The 16,901-nt window shown below is 38.6% G+C and overlaps 1 protein-coding gene across 2 annotated transcripts in view; it reads right to left on the reverse strand.

The window, feature by feature from the left end:
* The window catches only part of TENM2 (teneurin transmembrane protein 2), a 1,579,923-nt gene that overhangs the window by 1,153,358 nt on the left and 409,664 nt on the right, over window positions 1–16,901 (reverse strand). For both annotated transcript variants that reach the window (XM_064520849.1, XM_064520848.1), the window contains exon 4: window positions 6,861–6,943. The gene's annotated coding sequence lies outside the window, so the exon portion shown is untranslated. The remainder of the gene's footprint in view (window positions 1–6,860; window positions 6,944–16,901) is intronic.

A 16,901-nucleotide genomic window follows, 5' to 3' on the forward strand; every position in this document is an offset into this window, starting at 1 on the left:
ATTATGTGCTAATTTTGAGCAAGTAAACCCGCACATTGACTGAAACTTCAGACCAATTATTTGTCTTGAAACAAACTGTTATTCCTTCACACTGAGTTGCCAAATTATGCACTTACTCAGTATCAATGCAGTTATTTTTTCCCCACTACAGAATGGGGCCACTACAGAGACTGAGGGCAGAATGCCACCCAGGACCATGGCCTTGTGCAGATGAGTTCAGTTAAATATTCAAACTGGTGCCAAGGAAATGTAATCTTCTATTTTAAATTGAAAATGTTTTTGTTCCCATGTTATTTTCCTTTCAAAACTTAAGGAAAAGTATGTACACACTTACACATACTTCAAAGAAGACTTTGAATGAAACAGAAGTACTGCTTAGCAATAGAGGTCAGACTAGTTAACAAAGCCATATATCCATTTTCTGAAAATCAATTAGGAAAAACTGGTTTACAGGTTCTTTATTGTTCAAACATGAATAGAAATTCAGAACTGGCTATTTTATTCATAACATTTGTGGGCTATATTTTGCCACAATTTTTCACATTTCAATTTTGAAGCTGAAATGACAGTTACTAGAAATTTATGTAAAACAGGGCTAGATAATGAAATATGTTAGAACACCACATAGGACTCAAACATTCTTCAGTGAGTAAACAAAAGCCTTTAGGGTCCAGTACCGTTTATATACTTTTCAAATTTTTAATGGCCAGTACTTTAAGAAAGCAACCTAATGAGAAAAGCATATAGAAACAAGACAGTTCTAAATAACATGCAATACCTTTTCCAAAAAGGAAACTTCAGATCTTCTCAGCTGCATGACTCAGTTTTCCCCTCACATAAATAATTTACAGTAGCCACAGTGAGCCAGCTTGAAGTCTATGTGGGCCAGAGGTAAAATTAGCTCCAAAATGAGGGACATCTCTCACAGTGAATGACAGTTGAGAAGTCTGCTCTGAAGTGATTTGGATTTCTAAGCTATCTCCCAGGGGTTAGAGTTTATCTTTCTAGTTATATGCATGTTTGTTGGAATTTGGCACGGACTGTGCTTATTCTGTGGGATCCCAGCATTTTAAGTGTTTGTTCACAACATCCATTAAAGTTCCTAAGCGATATAAGCATACACTGGTTAAGTAGTAAATATCAGCAGTGGCAAGACATGTAATTGCTGATTTTTCTCCAGGAATGATAGAAGTTCACGTATATTATTAATCAAATCTGACTATAGGGGGAAATTTAATAATGGCACACTAACTTATATGGATATTTTTTCTTTTATAAAAACATCCATTATGAAATATTCAACGACCATACATATTGTATTTGATGAATATTGCAGTCTGAACAGATCCCCGTCTATATTTCTGACAACTAACCTTCTAGGCGCCAGTGCCTGTTACATACCAAAATCTCTACTCCAAAACAACGAAGTGACACTTGGACACGTGAGGAGAGGCATATCTGGGCCATTACGAGAGTTTTTCAGAATTATCTTCTGATTTTAAAGGCTGAACTGACTCCAGTCATGCCAAAGGATTGCACTGGCATGTGTGAAGTCGTACTGTTAACTTGTCTTCCATAGTTTTTCATTAGTAGTAAGGAAGAAAGACAGGAGAATAACTTTATTAGTTTCTCCTGTATTGCTATTAAGCTTTTTCTGAGGTCCTATGAATTTTCCACCTGTGACAGTGGAATTCTCCAAGTAGCATATCACCATCAGGAAGAAAAAGAAATAGGGTGGATAGAAAGGCAGCTCTAGTTTCATCTCTCTACATGAAAAATATCACCAAAGAATAAGAAGGAAATGAAAATAAAAATGTTGACTTGTATAATCGTCATGTAACAGTCTGCTCCTTCTAAAGAAGCAGCTAGCTCTCAAGAAATATTAGGTCTCAAGTAATGGACCTTACCACAATTCTTGCATCTCATAAGTCATTTCAATACAAGCTTAAATATATTTGTTAATGCTTTCTCCATTCACAGTCTACAAGATTCCAAGTTCTCTTTATCTCTGCTAAGAAACTCTAAAGCACAGTCACACACAGTACATTGACAGGCAGATCTTTCAGGGTACAAACCCTGGCCCTTCAAGGAGCATAAGCTGAACACTAAGCCTCCAAACTAGAAATGTGTACTTTTAGTATTGACTTAATGTTCACAAGGCGCCAACCTGATATTCAGTGTTCCACAATGCTTTGTCTTCAACTAGGAGCTAAACATGAAATCACTAGGTACACATCTAGCCAACAACCATCAAGCTTGTGTGTTGTTCAAGCATGCATGGAAAATGAAGATATCTTCCAATGACTAGTTTATGTGAATTGGTTCATAATGTTTCATAATTCAAATCAAAATTTCAAAACATTTGTAGCCTGACAAGTTGGCTTCTACAAAATCAGAGTCTTTTTTTGAAATGGCTTTGAATGGTTGACATAAACCTTACCTGGAAAGTATCACAGCAATTTACACATAAAAGCCTACAACTGTAAAAAAAGAAAAAAAACTTAAAAACTAGGATGGAATGAAATATAAATCTTCCATTTCTATTTGCAGAACTCATTTCTTTAAATTAGCTTTCCCTAAATAATTCATTCCCTTAAACACAAACAACATGTCTGCTGAACTCTACATACAAAGTTCCTACAAACTGGTAAGCTTACATTTCCCTACAAGCTGGAAGGGAAGAGTGAGAAATTCTTGTGTTTTCCTGTTTTAAGTATTTGAGAGGCACTCGTACACCAGAGTAGAGGTAGCTATGTAACTCCCAAGACACACAAAAGTCTCTTTCAAAGTATGAATTGTTAACTGCAACCTCCTTCACAACGAACTTCTTAATTACAGTTTTGTGACCAAAATCCCCCTTTCCCCCCCACCTCCACTGTAAGTAGCTGGGCAATTAGGCTAATAGTCATGCTACCTGGGGATAAGAACATCAGCAAACACCTATGCTCCTGTTGTATATTATTACTGCATTTGTGATATGCTTTGTAATGAGAACAGTAAATACCAGAAGCATATGATTATTTCTGTAATTTAACTTGCATTTTTCTAAAACCAGTAATAACTAGGATAATTTAGATCTCAAAAGAGATAGGGATGTGCAACTGAATCTAGAAAAATCAAAGCCCGTGAAAGCCTTTTTAATATACGATATATTCAGATGTGTTCAACATAAGCATCTGCCAACTGAATCTTATCATTCTTATTCATTTTTCCTTTTTGTCCACTTAGCATCATTGGATGCAATACTGGAGAGAATGAATCAGCAAACAACTCCATTTTGCCAGATGTGCTCTATGATGCTTGCTCTAAAACAAGAGAGTTGAGCAGAGCTCACAGTAAAAATAAAAATAAACATACAAAGGAAAAAACCAACCCACAAACAACTGTCCTCCAAAGCCTCCCAAAAAACAATAACATCACCAGCAACTAATTAGCAATAGTGCTCCACACAAGGCTTGAACACTCCCATCTGTGCCTCACTTACATAAATCTTGCATCCAAAGTCATCTTCAATATTTTGATAACATCTAACTACATGGCTGTTGATGACTCCAAGTTTAAGATGAAAGTTTGTTGACTCACACAGAGTGATGCAAGCCTATGAAATTACAACATGAATTCAAAGTAAGTATTCTCAACCCCCAGCCCATCAAAGTTGGCTTCACAGAAATCAAATGGGAATCAAGTGAAATTTTTCTTTTACACTCTAAAGAGAGTGCTATTATGGAAGCAGTAGCAAGCATAGCTCAACAACCCCCTGGCAAAAGGAGCACAGCACACCAATCAATTTCTTTTAGACATTTACTTTCAGATCAAGTGCACCATGCTGTTGTTTCAGGGCCTGGGACATCTGCTCTGCAGAACACTGATGCCAAACCTGGGGCCTTCATGTACACTGGCAGGGGATTCCATGATGCTGTCACACAAACTCCAGCTTTATGGGCCTCAACACTTTTTCTTTTCCTTTTGGGAGTCTGACTAATTATGTAACTAGACAGTCTTAAAACCAACCATTACTTAACAGTATAAACAACAGCATAAACAAAAGCATTTCAACAGACAGTACACACGTTTTTCAGCTCCAAGCCTACTATTGCTCAATGACATCTTATGTAGGTCTAGCCTCTTTGGAAACATGAGCCCAAATTTGTGCAGGTACAAGCAGTGCCTCAAAAGCAGTTCAATCCCTAAAAAAAGACACCATTTTCTGAGTGGCTAGCTTCATAGGTCCAAGGAAAAGACAACAAGACATACTGTGGGAGACTAAAGGTCCATCTAGCTCAGCATTCTGGTCATTAACAATTGCCTAATAAAAGTAGGACACGCAGGTCCTATACTTCCGCTGTATACCTTCCAAACCAGACTTCCTGAGATGCATGTGATTTTGTGTATGCAGTAATCACAAGTGGATTTCTTTCATGTCCCTTTTTCAAGGTGCTTCAAGATTCTCCTAAAATTTTAGGAAGTACAATATCCTTGGTCAATGATTTCTACAGGTTCTATATCCATTACATAAAAAAACCCTTATCATTTATTCTGAGCCTAGCTTCTGCCAGCTTCATTTGATGCCTAGCCTATGTTTTGGAAGAAACGGTGAACCATGATTTTCTACCTACTTCACTGCTGCAACTCCTCATTTTGTAGGCCTCTATCATACATTTTAAGTTATTCCTTTTCCAGATTGAATAGTCTCAGCCTAATGAGTCTTTTTCTATGGAAAGCCTTCCATACTGTTCCTCATTCCTGCCTATCTCTGATGCTTTTCCAACCCACTTGGAGGTAGGGGGACCAAAACTGCACCCAGTAGTAGAGGTGTAGGCAAGCCCTGGATTATGCAAGGGCATACTGACATTCTCTTTCTCCCTCCTTGCCCCCTCCCTTCATTCTTTTCCTAATAATTGACCAGCACTCAATTTGATTATTTTTATTACTATTTGGCACTGAGATGAGTTTTCCATGGACCTACCTATTATGATTCTGGAGTAAGATCTTGGATTTATTTTCTGGTTGGAGGGCAATGCTGTTCATACAAAACTAGAATAATTTCTTATGTGCACCACTCAAATTCTTCAGTCAGTTCTTGCCCTTACTACCTTGAATGAAGTCAGATAACTGCTGTCTCACTGCGCTGCCACCTTTCCAGGTGCCTTATGAATGTGCTGTATGAAACAGAGCTCTGTAGAAGCTCACTGGTAAACTCAAGCAATTGTAAGGGCAGCTTATTTTAAGAACTGCATCAAAAGAAATGCTGTTTTCTCCTACTTTGCCTCCCCTATTTTTAAATAGCTATTTATCCAGCAAGGATCTTCCCTCTGTCACCCTGGCCACTCAGTTTCCTTATAAAACCTCAGTGAGAATTCTTGTCCAAGCAGAACATGGCATCAGACTGCAGCACCCCTGCCCAGCATACACCTCAGGGACTGATGCTGGATCTATGGCCCTTCTGGAGTAGCCTAGAACTGCTATAGTTCAGCTGACTTCTCAGGGGAGCAATAAGCACAGGCCTTCAAACCCCTCCAAGATCTCTGTAGCTCTAAGGATATCCCACATCACAGAAGTCTGAAGGAGGGCAGGGATTTTTTTTATTTTTAAGGTATTCAAGTCTTGCTGATAGGTCTTTTACTATTTTCCCCCACTCCCTTTTACATTTAATATCAAAATGACTTAAAGACTGAGTACATGACATACACAAAAGAAAACAGTATCTTTTTCTACTTCCAGGGGCAAGATTGTAGCATGGCTATCCAAAAAGGTTCTCCAGGCTTTCTTACTAAACTACCCTGCTCTCCAGAAACAGCATCAGAACTGAGATATAAATAGAAAGCAAGAAATAGCACTATTTTGTATAAATTTATTCAAATATTATACCTATTTTAATTGATGTTGCTATATGCATTATCCTTTTAACACTGAAACTAAGAATATTATTTGTAGGTGACAGTCTTGCTTTTAACCCTCAATGAAAACACCACATGGTGATGGCTCAGCTATTAGGTTTACATTCATATTAGGTCTGTAAAATGCAATTAATTCATTAAAATGCAATTACATAAAGCAAATTCAAAGAAAGTACAACATTGTTCTTCTTAGTTCATTTCCTTGTTAAATTAAATATCTTAACCCAGGTATTATGCATACCTTTATGATACAAAAGGTAAGGGAAATGCTCATTTTCAAAAAAACCCAAAACAAATAAAAAAAACCTTAAAGAAACCCTTAAGAACACCAAATAGTTTCTTTCTGTTAATTTAAATGTAACTACTTATCTTTCTCTTTAATTCTATAATTTTTCTTAGAACTACTGGCCTAAGTCCTATGTTTCCAAAAACACAACTTTTTATTTTTTAAAAGAAAATTCAAAAGTGTTTGCAGGGGAAAAAAAGAGTTATAAGCTACCAGCAGACAAATTTATCAAAGCATATATTTTTCATACACATAATATTAGCATGTACATACACATAATATTAGCATGTACATACACATAATATTAGCATGTACATACACATAATATTAGCATGTACATACACATAATATTAGCATGTACATACACATATGCAAGCTCAGCCTATCTAAACCACTAGCATACACAACCAATCACAAATATTCCACTTTAGAAAACACTCTTCAACTGCTGTTCACAGCTACCCAGTAGCATGTGCATAGAGCTAGTTAACATCTCTCATACATTTGAGCACAATCCATATACTTGCAGGATCAAGCAGTGCATAATTAACTCTGCCTGTTGGAGAAAGCCATTGGGCCACTGCCTTTTCCAAAGCAGTTACCACTGTGGTTCACAAAGCATCATTCACAGATTACCAGCTAAAGACCACATAACAACACTGAAATCAGACACTCACCCCAGGCTCCAAGGTGCAGTGCGTTGGCATCAAACACCTCTATGGCTTCGTACTGCTGAGGAAGAGGAGGAGAAGAGCAGGACCTGCAAGAAGAGTGCAGGTCAGAAACACAACACTCCACATGCACCAGCTGCCCCAGGCAAGCTGGGAACTTCATGCTCCAACCAGTAACAGCCTCGCCACCACCAAAATATAAAACAAATCTTCCCTCATGCAATGCAGCTGGAAAAGGCACTAAAGCCTTGATGATCAGCTGGCTCCTTTGAGGATGTCCACAATTAACAAATTCTTTACAGCTGCATTCAGTAACTTTTTGGCATGCAGACAGGACTGTTTTAGTGATGCCAACCATATGTTCCAGTTAACTACTCTATTTCTTACCTATCAATATGTATTAGTAGTATTAACAGTAAGACAAATTTTATTCCCAATGCATATATAACATCACATGGTCGCATCCTGAATATTTAATTCAATTATATTAGCAAACACTGGATAAGTTTCTAATTTTGAAACATAATGCAAATAGCATGTCTCAGCATTCTCCTACTATATAGTTTACTCCAAACAGGCAATCACATACAGTAATCTCAGAAACATTTCTTCAAAAGTTAGTTCAAACCATATACCAGCTAAAAAAACCCCAGATCCCATTTTTTTTGTTAGCTTTAGAATTTTCTTACATTTTCTAGTTTCAGGTATCTGCACATTCTATCAATATCACATGATCAGTATGATTGGAAATGATTAATTTTTGTGCAAAGGTTATCCAGACAAACTCACTAAAAAGGCAGAAAAATATATAAGAGACATTTCTATGACAATTTCAGCCAAATTCTGCTGATTTTTCTCACTTAAAACTATAAGTAGTTCAAATAACTATGCTAGTACTTATTTGGACCTTCATTTAAGTGGGTAAAAACTGCACAGATGTCTACAGATTTACATCTGCTGGATTAGATGTCAGTTTAGTCTTATGTTTCTAGTTTTGCCTATGTTTCATAATTATGCAGCTTTTTTTGGACAGGATACTAAATCTAAATGGTCATATTGATGTTAACAGAACATCCTTGCTAGCAAAATGGAAGAGGACATAGTGAAAATGTAACTCTGTCTTTGCTACTTCAGGAGCTGGCAGGATCGTTTAATCCAAGCATAAGTAGGAAGAATATTCCATGCAGTAAAAGTCTTCAGTTTTGCAAATCTGTAATGAACCTCCCTCCCTCACTCCCCCTGCCAAATAAAAACAAAGTAAAGGAAGTTCTGGAGCAAAGGATTGGTGCTGAGGAAATTAAAGTAAATCATTCTTTTCTTTTAAATACAAAAAACCCAGAAACCATGCTAGCATAACTCTATTTCTGTTTCTGTCTGGCAGTTAAAATCTTTTGGTCTTCCCTTTGATTTTACTCATAGGCTTTGTGTCTCTTGAAGCAACATGGCACAAACTATGGGTACCAGCTTATTAAAGTTCAAGTCATTGTTAAAAGCAAATTCCTGCTGAGCACAAGCCAATTCAAGTAAGAACTCTTCAAATTGTTTACAAAGAGTACCTGAAGCTGATAAAAAATAAAAAAGCCTGGAAAAAAAACCCGACTTGTAATTTATTTTCAAATGTTTTAGCTCTCTTTGACAAGAAGCCATTAGTTCCCCAAATGGCACTGGAGCCAAGGTCCTACAGCCACATTCTCCCTGATCAATGGACTCAACACGTGTGGAACCAAGAGCCCACGTTGCCGTCTCCTATCTGAAGTTATTTCGAGGTACAGCCAAAGCCACAGAAAGATTTGCCCCTTATCAACTTATTTGTCCTTCATTTGGGAATAAAAAATGCTTTAGGTTATTTCCCTTGCAGAACCCTTTTATGAGAGGAATATTTAAGAGGGACTCTCATGTCACTGTGCAATGGTGCTCCTTTGGCTTACAGAATCATTTCTGGATTTCTCTTCTGTTGAATGCCTTCGCTTTTGTGCCTATAAAGCTTTTGTTGAACGCATTAACTCAGTAATTCCCTGTTAACGAGACAGAGGAAAGCCTTGCCCTTTCTGCACGGCACTGGAACTCAGCACTCCAGAGCCCATTTTGAACCTTCCCAGCATCCTCTTATGTTATCAAGTGGCACCCATTTAATTTATATCTTTTATTTGGTGAGTGTTGATGTCAGCATGTCCGTTTGAATCCGTTGCATCTGAGGCCAGCCTCCAAACTGTCCCCACGCGCACGCTCCCTTCGCCTTGCAGAGCGGCTGCAGCGCGGGTGAGCTGGCTCCTGCCGGAGGGGGCGCGAGCTGCTGACCGGCGCCAGGAGAGGAGCTCCGATGCCCCAGCCACCAGCAGGCATTCGGTTCACACGACCGGACCAGAGCGGATCCAAAGGAAACTCACCAGGGTGAATGCCGAGGCCTTTGCATCAAATATTTTTACCCCCTAATGAGGCAAATGTTAACAATGCTAAATTTTTCACACTGTTCACATTAAGATTCAGAAAAATTGCTGAACTGCCTCAAGTCAAGCAATGAAATCACTGGCAACATTCCAAAGAGAATTCATAAACCTTGACTGTTAAACTATCACTCTGGCAAGCTCACAAACAAGAACAGAATTTTATCTTTTTAAGAGTGATTATTATTAAATGTATGATGAGTCATTTAAGAGAAGTACTTCTGTAGCACTTCCAGGTGCTTAATTTTCAAGTACAAATTACAACTCTGTTATATGAGCACATGCTGAATTCATTCTTAAGATTTTTAGTGTGACAAAGCATAAGCAAGTATTATTGAATAATCCAGGTAGTATTAAATTCAAGAACAGCTAGAAATGATAATGAAAGATGGAATATTTTGTAAAAGCAATTGGAATAATGATAGACTAGTATTTTGACACGAATATTCGGTCAGACTAGTTATATCCAGAAGTATTAAAAATTTGAATATTATGAAAATTCAGTTCTAAAAGCAAACTAAATCACTGACAACAGAAAATTGCTCTACATGGTTACTCTATACATCCTGCTTTAAAGTCAGACAAGGTATGAATACTAAAAGACATCAAATTAGAGTTTTTTTAATCTATTGCCTCAAAAATGGCTATTCCTGCTCTTACTCTTTTGATTTTAAGGGAATTATTTAGGAAATCAATATCTATAAATTAGGAAACATTGTGTATTTTAATATGCATATTGTTCTGTAATATCAAATATTTTCATTGTTTCCAATGTTTCATCATACAAAATGCAGTCTGAATAGTAGTGTTATGCTAATAAGCCAAACAACTGTACTTTCCATTACATGCATATACGTTGAGAATGTCCCCGTATATATTTATGGTACACAGGTCTGACCAAGAAGATCAGTGATCTGATGTTCATAATCAGGTGTGCATTTGGATAAATATGTCTCTGGGACACCTAAATTTGGTTATCCATATGGTCCCTACAGTTCCACACGGAGTAGAGGAGAGCCAGAGGAAACACACGACTGTAAGGAACAGGTTATTTTAATGGTAGATGCATTTTGGTGTGCCATCCACTACCCAGTGAAATAGCATGAATTATCTCACATCATTCCCATTCAGCTGACAAGGAAATCTCTAATGTGAAGTCAAGCACCCTCATGGACAAGGCTTTTTAGCAAAGCTCTAACTGTCTTCGTCCCACTTGCTGGATAGTAGCTCATGGTGTTGAACACAACTAGCATTTTTACATAGTTTGCAATGATAGCCATTGTGTTTCTCTTGGCATATTTGCAATATTTCCTTATCATCAGGAGCAGTGATAGAGTACTTCAATTTCTCTTCTCTCTGCAGCATCTTTATCATTTTTTTGAAAGAGCAGACAGCAATTCTGCTTTCCTACTTGCTATTTCTATTATTTCTTCGCCAGCCAGATGCCCATGCTCCTCTGCAGCACGGCCAATGTCCTTCTAAGATAATGAGCATATCGCTTCTGCAGTGCGTCTTTTCTCAAACAGTGTGGTGCCCTCGATTCCAAATCCATACAGAAAACTTCAAGTGTCTGCAGAGCGACATGATGCACTGCCACAAACCATGCCACCAGGTAGAAGTCATCAGGCTATTTCAGGGCTCCAGTAGTGAGCAATATTGAACTGCGTCTCCTGGGGTAGCTCAGAGTTCGAGCGGAGCAGCCCCCCGAGGAACGTACAATTTGGATGCAGGATACCAGTGTCAATCATTCAATATGAAAGATTAAGCAGACAGATGAAAAGTTAACATAAAGCAACTGAAATACGTTACAATCTCTTCTCACAGTTTTTGTGTATTATTAAATGTGATATACTTAAGAGGAGTAAGAGCTCTAATTGTTGAAACAAAATAGAGCACAGACCATAAAAGGCTCATCACATGATCTTTGCCTTCAGTTGTTTATCTCAACACAATGTCAGTACAGTTTTAACATATTTAAGTTCTTATTAATTTCTTAATTTCTTAAGAAGTATTAATTTCTTACTTTCAAGCAGTACACATTTGTCATTAAAGAAAGACCATTAAATGTTTAAAAAGCCTTGTTAAGGGAATATTATTTCCTTGATAATCATATAAAATATTTTAGCACCACAAAACCAGTTTCTGTAGAGCTCATATTTTACTTATTACCACTGTGTTTCAAACATCTGGGCTATAGTTTACAGCATTTGAAAGACTAAAATCTGGTTATGAGGTATGACTGTAAGTTAAAAAACAGTAGCAGCTTAGCTGTTGCTAGTCTTAGAAGATACATCACTATAAAAAATAATCCTTTTTGGGGATTTGGGACTTATTCTCTTCTCATGTAGGACAAGGCAAAAAATTGTCAGGGAGCCATAGTCAGGTCAGTGCAGCGGGGCTCTGCCAGGCAGCTAAAAGAAAAACTATTTCTTTGTGATGACTTAAAAGCAAATTGGAGCTCTCAGTCTTCTTTGAGTAGATGATACACAAAGTACATTTGTTGATTCTAAAACAAAATTTCAGTTTTACATTATATAGTTAAGTAATATGGTCTCAGTATCTCCAGTTAGAATCAGTTCAGTGCTATATAATATGGTCTTATTCAGCCACAGACATCATTTACTACCTGTGAACGTACGTACAGTTCGATTTTAGCTTGCTGTAAGTATTTAGAAAATGATTAGTAAGACTATTGGTTTTTAGATGTAATAACAAATACAAACCATAAGATATTTATTTCAAATTTATTTGTTCAATGTTTTAAACAGTCCATTAAAGAAAGAAGAAATATCATGTGATTTAGGCGAATAAGCCTATACCACAGCTAATGACAGTAAATAATCACTCTGGAAAATTTGCAAACAGACCACAGGTGGAAATCACCTGCATAAATCCTTCAGCTAATAGTTCACAAACATAACAAGCAAAGCAGCAAAAACTACTTATAAATGATTTATGAAAATATGATTTGCCATTGATTATTCCATCTTCTCTGTTTGTCTACTGCCCTATACTTTTCTGAACCTAGTCAACTGACTTCTGCAAAAGCTGTGATAAATTTTAAATCATGTAAAATAATCTTTTCTAAAATAAAATTCTAGATACTTATTCTTTTAGAAGAAATTATTTCTAACAGGTTATAGTCTTATTATGATATCATATATGCATCAATATCCTTTCTGTACAATCTCACACAACAATCTTTAGCTCATTGAACATCCCAGAGGGCTGGAGACCACGGAAGCCAGCCGAAAGAGAGGTGCCGGGAGTCACACAAACACAAGAGAGCTGGGAGATGACCAGTGAGAATATTAAAAGATGTAAAAGTCAACAGAAGAAAACCTGAGAACAGCTTCAAAGCGCTGTATTATTCCTGAAATTTTTCTACTGCCGTAGTTATGCTACGGGTCAAACCTTAGAAGAGTATGGCATAGGAAAATGGGAAAGGAATGAGAAGAGAATAAATAAGAAGAAACACAATGGTTTAAATAGATATCTTTGAAGCTCCAGAGGTAAAGAAACTTTTAAAATTCATTCTAAATGCATCTCTTAGGCAGCTTTGGGAATCTTAGAATAGTAGCCCTATGTTTTAAAATTTCAAGGAAAATGGAAATTAATAAAACATATTCTCTTGCCTGCATTCAATCCCCTTGTTAGTGAAACAGACTGCCCTAATGGACTGTTAGTAAAAGGCACAGATCCTGTGTAGCTGGCAGTTGATAGTTGATTGGAGAGCAAATTCCTCTTCCACGCTGGATGTATTTTGAGCAGTTGCAAAAAAAGGACAAGGGTTCTAGAACGTGGAGAATGAGTGAAACATTAAAACTAAGATAACTCTTATCTTGAACTGTTATATTAACTTGAAAAAGCCCTCTATTCTCAAATATTTCAGATTTACCACATAAGACAAAAATCTCTCCACAAAATCAACTTGTCCAAAAATAACAACACTGATCCCTATTTGCTTTTGATGGCTACACTTCCAATCACTCTGCATCTCTACAGTCTATTCCAGAGGATCCTCGATTTATTCACAATGGAATGGAGATATGAAACACATGCCACAACATACAGGTCAAAGAACTCTGGGTAAAAATCTCTCACTGATAACTAGTAATTAAGGTGATAAAGTTCCAGATTATTTTAGATTATTCCAGTGCATGGAAGAGGGAATCCCGACCAGAGGGATATTCTGGCTGCTTTACACCTGCAATTGTTGCTCTGGAAACAGCAAATCCGTCTGCCAAACGGTCTCCTCCTTTCTCCCGCGGCCCTCCTTGAGTGGCTCACCCGGACTCTGGACGAGGACAGGCTAACGGGCGAGCGGGCTGGCTCAGCAGCTCCAGGGCAGAGCAGGCAGTGCCACAAGCAAGGTTATTTTGCCTGGATAGGGATTTCAAACACAGGTAGGTCTAGCTGTGAGCCAGGACTGAAGTGTCAAGTACTAGATATGGAAAATACATCCTAAGACACGGATTAATTTTTTTCCATTAGAATTTTTATTTTCCCTCTTAAAGGTCATTTCATGACTGCATAACTAATGAGAAAGGATATATTCCTCGAGTCACCGGGGATCTGCCACAGCACATCTGACCAAAGGTGTAACGATGAACTACGACACGCCAGGCCGACGAGGAGCTGCAGCTGCAGTTCCTATCAAAGTTTATGTGGCAGTTCATATTTGCCAATATATCTTTCAGGCTAAAAAGATGTGATTTCCTCCCTGGTGATTCCACAAGTAACTTTCATCAATAGCTTGCTGTAAATTTGGCATGGCAAGGGGTTGCAAGAACATGCTTGCCAAGACACAGGGGTTTCCTTTATGAGACTATATATGCTTTAGTCTTCTCTGGATGATAAAATGAACCCTAAATAAGTCTTTCTAAGTTTATTCCCCTAGGACTCCAGAAAGAATAAAAAGGAAAAGAGGGTGGGCATCACTGACTTGCTTGCTGATGTACACATCTGTGATGTGTGCTCCCTTCAGGCGTTTTTGAGTAGCTTTCTATTTAAAAATATATGCATTTAAAATAAAACAAAATCCAGAAAAGCCAGATTTTACTTATATGGTACAGAAACCATGTAAATATTCAGTTGAAGGCTGCCGCTGATGCTATCTATCATCTTCGGTATATATATATATACATTTGTAACTTGACATTTGCTTATGGTTTATAGCCTATTTCTATATACAAAACTGCAGCAATTAAAGAAGTGTTACTCTGAATTAACTTTGCCTTGCCTTACTTTAAAAAAAGATACCCTTTCTACTCCTAAGCTCTGGCCAAAATAACCCTCACTACCCATCTGTTCATTTCATTGTCTTCCGTTTTTCTGCTGAACTTCCTCATCTTTTTTTATACATTTTGTTAAGGATGCTGGAATAATAATGGCTTCTTTTAATTCTACTCAGATTTTTTTCTGTGCACTTTAGCGCACTTCTTAGCCAGTTTGTAAGCTTTTCAAAGGAATGTGCGCTATACTACCTGCAGAAACTTACCGCATTGTGGTACTGAGGAAGAGGAAGCAGGATTGACAGATGAAGCATCCCCCTGCGCTCTCAGGCCTCGAGATCTGCGACTTAGCGAACGTCAGCGGAGGGGTCCTTGCTGCTCCTCGCAGCCCCTTGGCTCGGGCCGTGCTGAGGAGCAGCTTTGTAAGTCCACTGACTTTGTAATTCCACACTCCTTTCCTCACCAATTCAGCAAATTTCCCCTTGTCATCCTACCCTGAAATCTAGGCAAAACAAAAAAGTCTGCTTATGCTTACCGGGCAGGTTTCACCCAAATTTTACAGTTATAATTAAAAGCTACGTTCTGATTAAGGAAATTATGAATTACAATAAAGTGCAAGGAACATGCAAAATGAATAATTAACATTGTATAGACTTCAGCATCATAATTAAGATTAAATACTACATACATTCAAACTAGATTAGCACATCCACTGAAAGCTGCAATGTGCTCAGTAGGAGAGTCTATGCATTCACAAAATAGTGTTTTATGAAGAATATTCCAGCAACATTAAGCATAAGGTTGTCATATATAAGATGATTAACGCTTTGTACAAAAGAAGCTGTAATTCCAGTAAATGAAGTCATTTCATCTCCCTGCTGCTTCTACCTTTAGGAATATACTGTAAATGAAAAATGGCTCAATGTGAAGTCTAGTTAAATAGAATATGACTCCTCTTGTTTGAAGTTAATGAGACTTGGAAAACTGCATTTAAAAAATGTTGTGATTTTAAATCACTGTTTTCATTAAGATCTGCACAAGGCACATGCATTTTTGTTCTAGTAACCCTTCCGTGTTCCTGGTCACGCATGGCAGGATGTCACTGTGTTTCTTCTCATCCTTGTTTGCAATGTACATGTCCCCCACCTGCAGCTACTTCTCCAGAGGGCTTAACCCCCTCCCCAAAGACTCCAGTGCATGCCTGGCTGCAATTAGCTACAGAGGGAGCACCAGACTTTAACGTAAGCACATGCTTCCGCAGGCATCGTTGAAAGCTGGGAAGCCTCTGCATTGCTTTCAGGAATGTCACTGTTTGCCTTTGAGGACCGGTCTCTGTTACGGGGAGGATGGCTTCAGAGAAGCTGTGAGATTGGGAAGCGTTTGAAGTAAGAGTCCTCCAAAACGCTCAAACACAGCAGCGGTGAGAAGAGTGACTCCTTGGCTACTGATAACGCAGTCATTTTGTCAAGGCTGAGCACCTACAGCTTGCTGGAGCAGTACTCCAGGCAGCAACACACGTCTGCAGGAGGGGTGCAGGAAAGTTGCCAGCTGCTTCAAGCTGACAGAGGAGAAAGGGGCTGTAATTTTCTCCTCAAGAGAACAGAGGACACCAAGGTTAAATCTTGCCTACACAGCGGAGTGACAGGAATGTCAGATGTAGATAAGGCAAAATATGTATGGCTATGTATTGTTTTACATCTGCTTCATCTGAAGTAGCAGCTCTTCTTCAGGACACAGGATTCTAAGCCAGGAATGCCAGGTCAGGCATGCTGGGAGAAAGCTGATCCAATACGCTCGGTTTCATTGCCTTTTGGCTAAAGCAATGTTGGCAGTGTTGTTGCAGAAAAGGGGATAACTCACTCTATATCACATATGCATGAGTTTTTTTGGCAGACTTTGCCTGCTTGCCAGCGCTAGGCAACGGGGATGTCCAGTAGGATGTAGGTTCTTCAGTAAAAGAGATCATGTAGGCCAAGACTGCTGCACACGGTGCCGCAGACTCGCGAGCCCTGATACAAGAGCTGCGGGCAGTCCCCTGGTGTGGGAGCCACCGCACACCTGAGCGGGCTGGCTGGCAGCCGCCCTGCACCCCTGCCCGAACGCGGGCAAGCAGGGGCCCCCGCAGGGCGAGCACACGCTGCCTCCGCTTAACCTCTGTGTGCCTGGCCAAGCAGGGCTTTCCCAGGCACCGTAGTGAGCTCTGTGCAGCCTGCTCCTACCTACACTTTCTCCTAATGGCAGAAAGTACAGTAGGACTCAGATAGCATTAAGCATCTCCAAAGAAAAGATTTCTTTTTTCCCATGAAAGGGAAATGGAAATTATTTTCCATTTCTATTCTGAATTTGCAGCAGTACCTGAAAAACATTTT

The sequence above is a fragment of the Dromaius novaehollandiae genome, chromosome 15 (assembly GCF_036370855.1).
Source record: "Dromaius novaehollandiae isolate bDroNov1 chromosome 15, bDroNov1.hap1, whole genome shotgun sequence".
NCBI lineage: Eukaryota > Metazoa > Chordata > Aves > Casuariiformes > Dromaiidae > Dromaius > Dromaius novaehollandiae.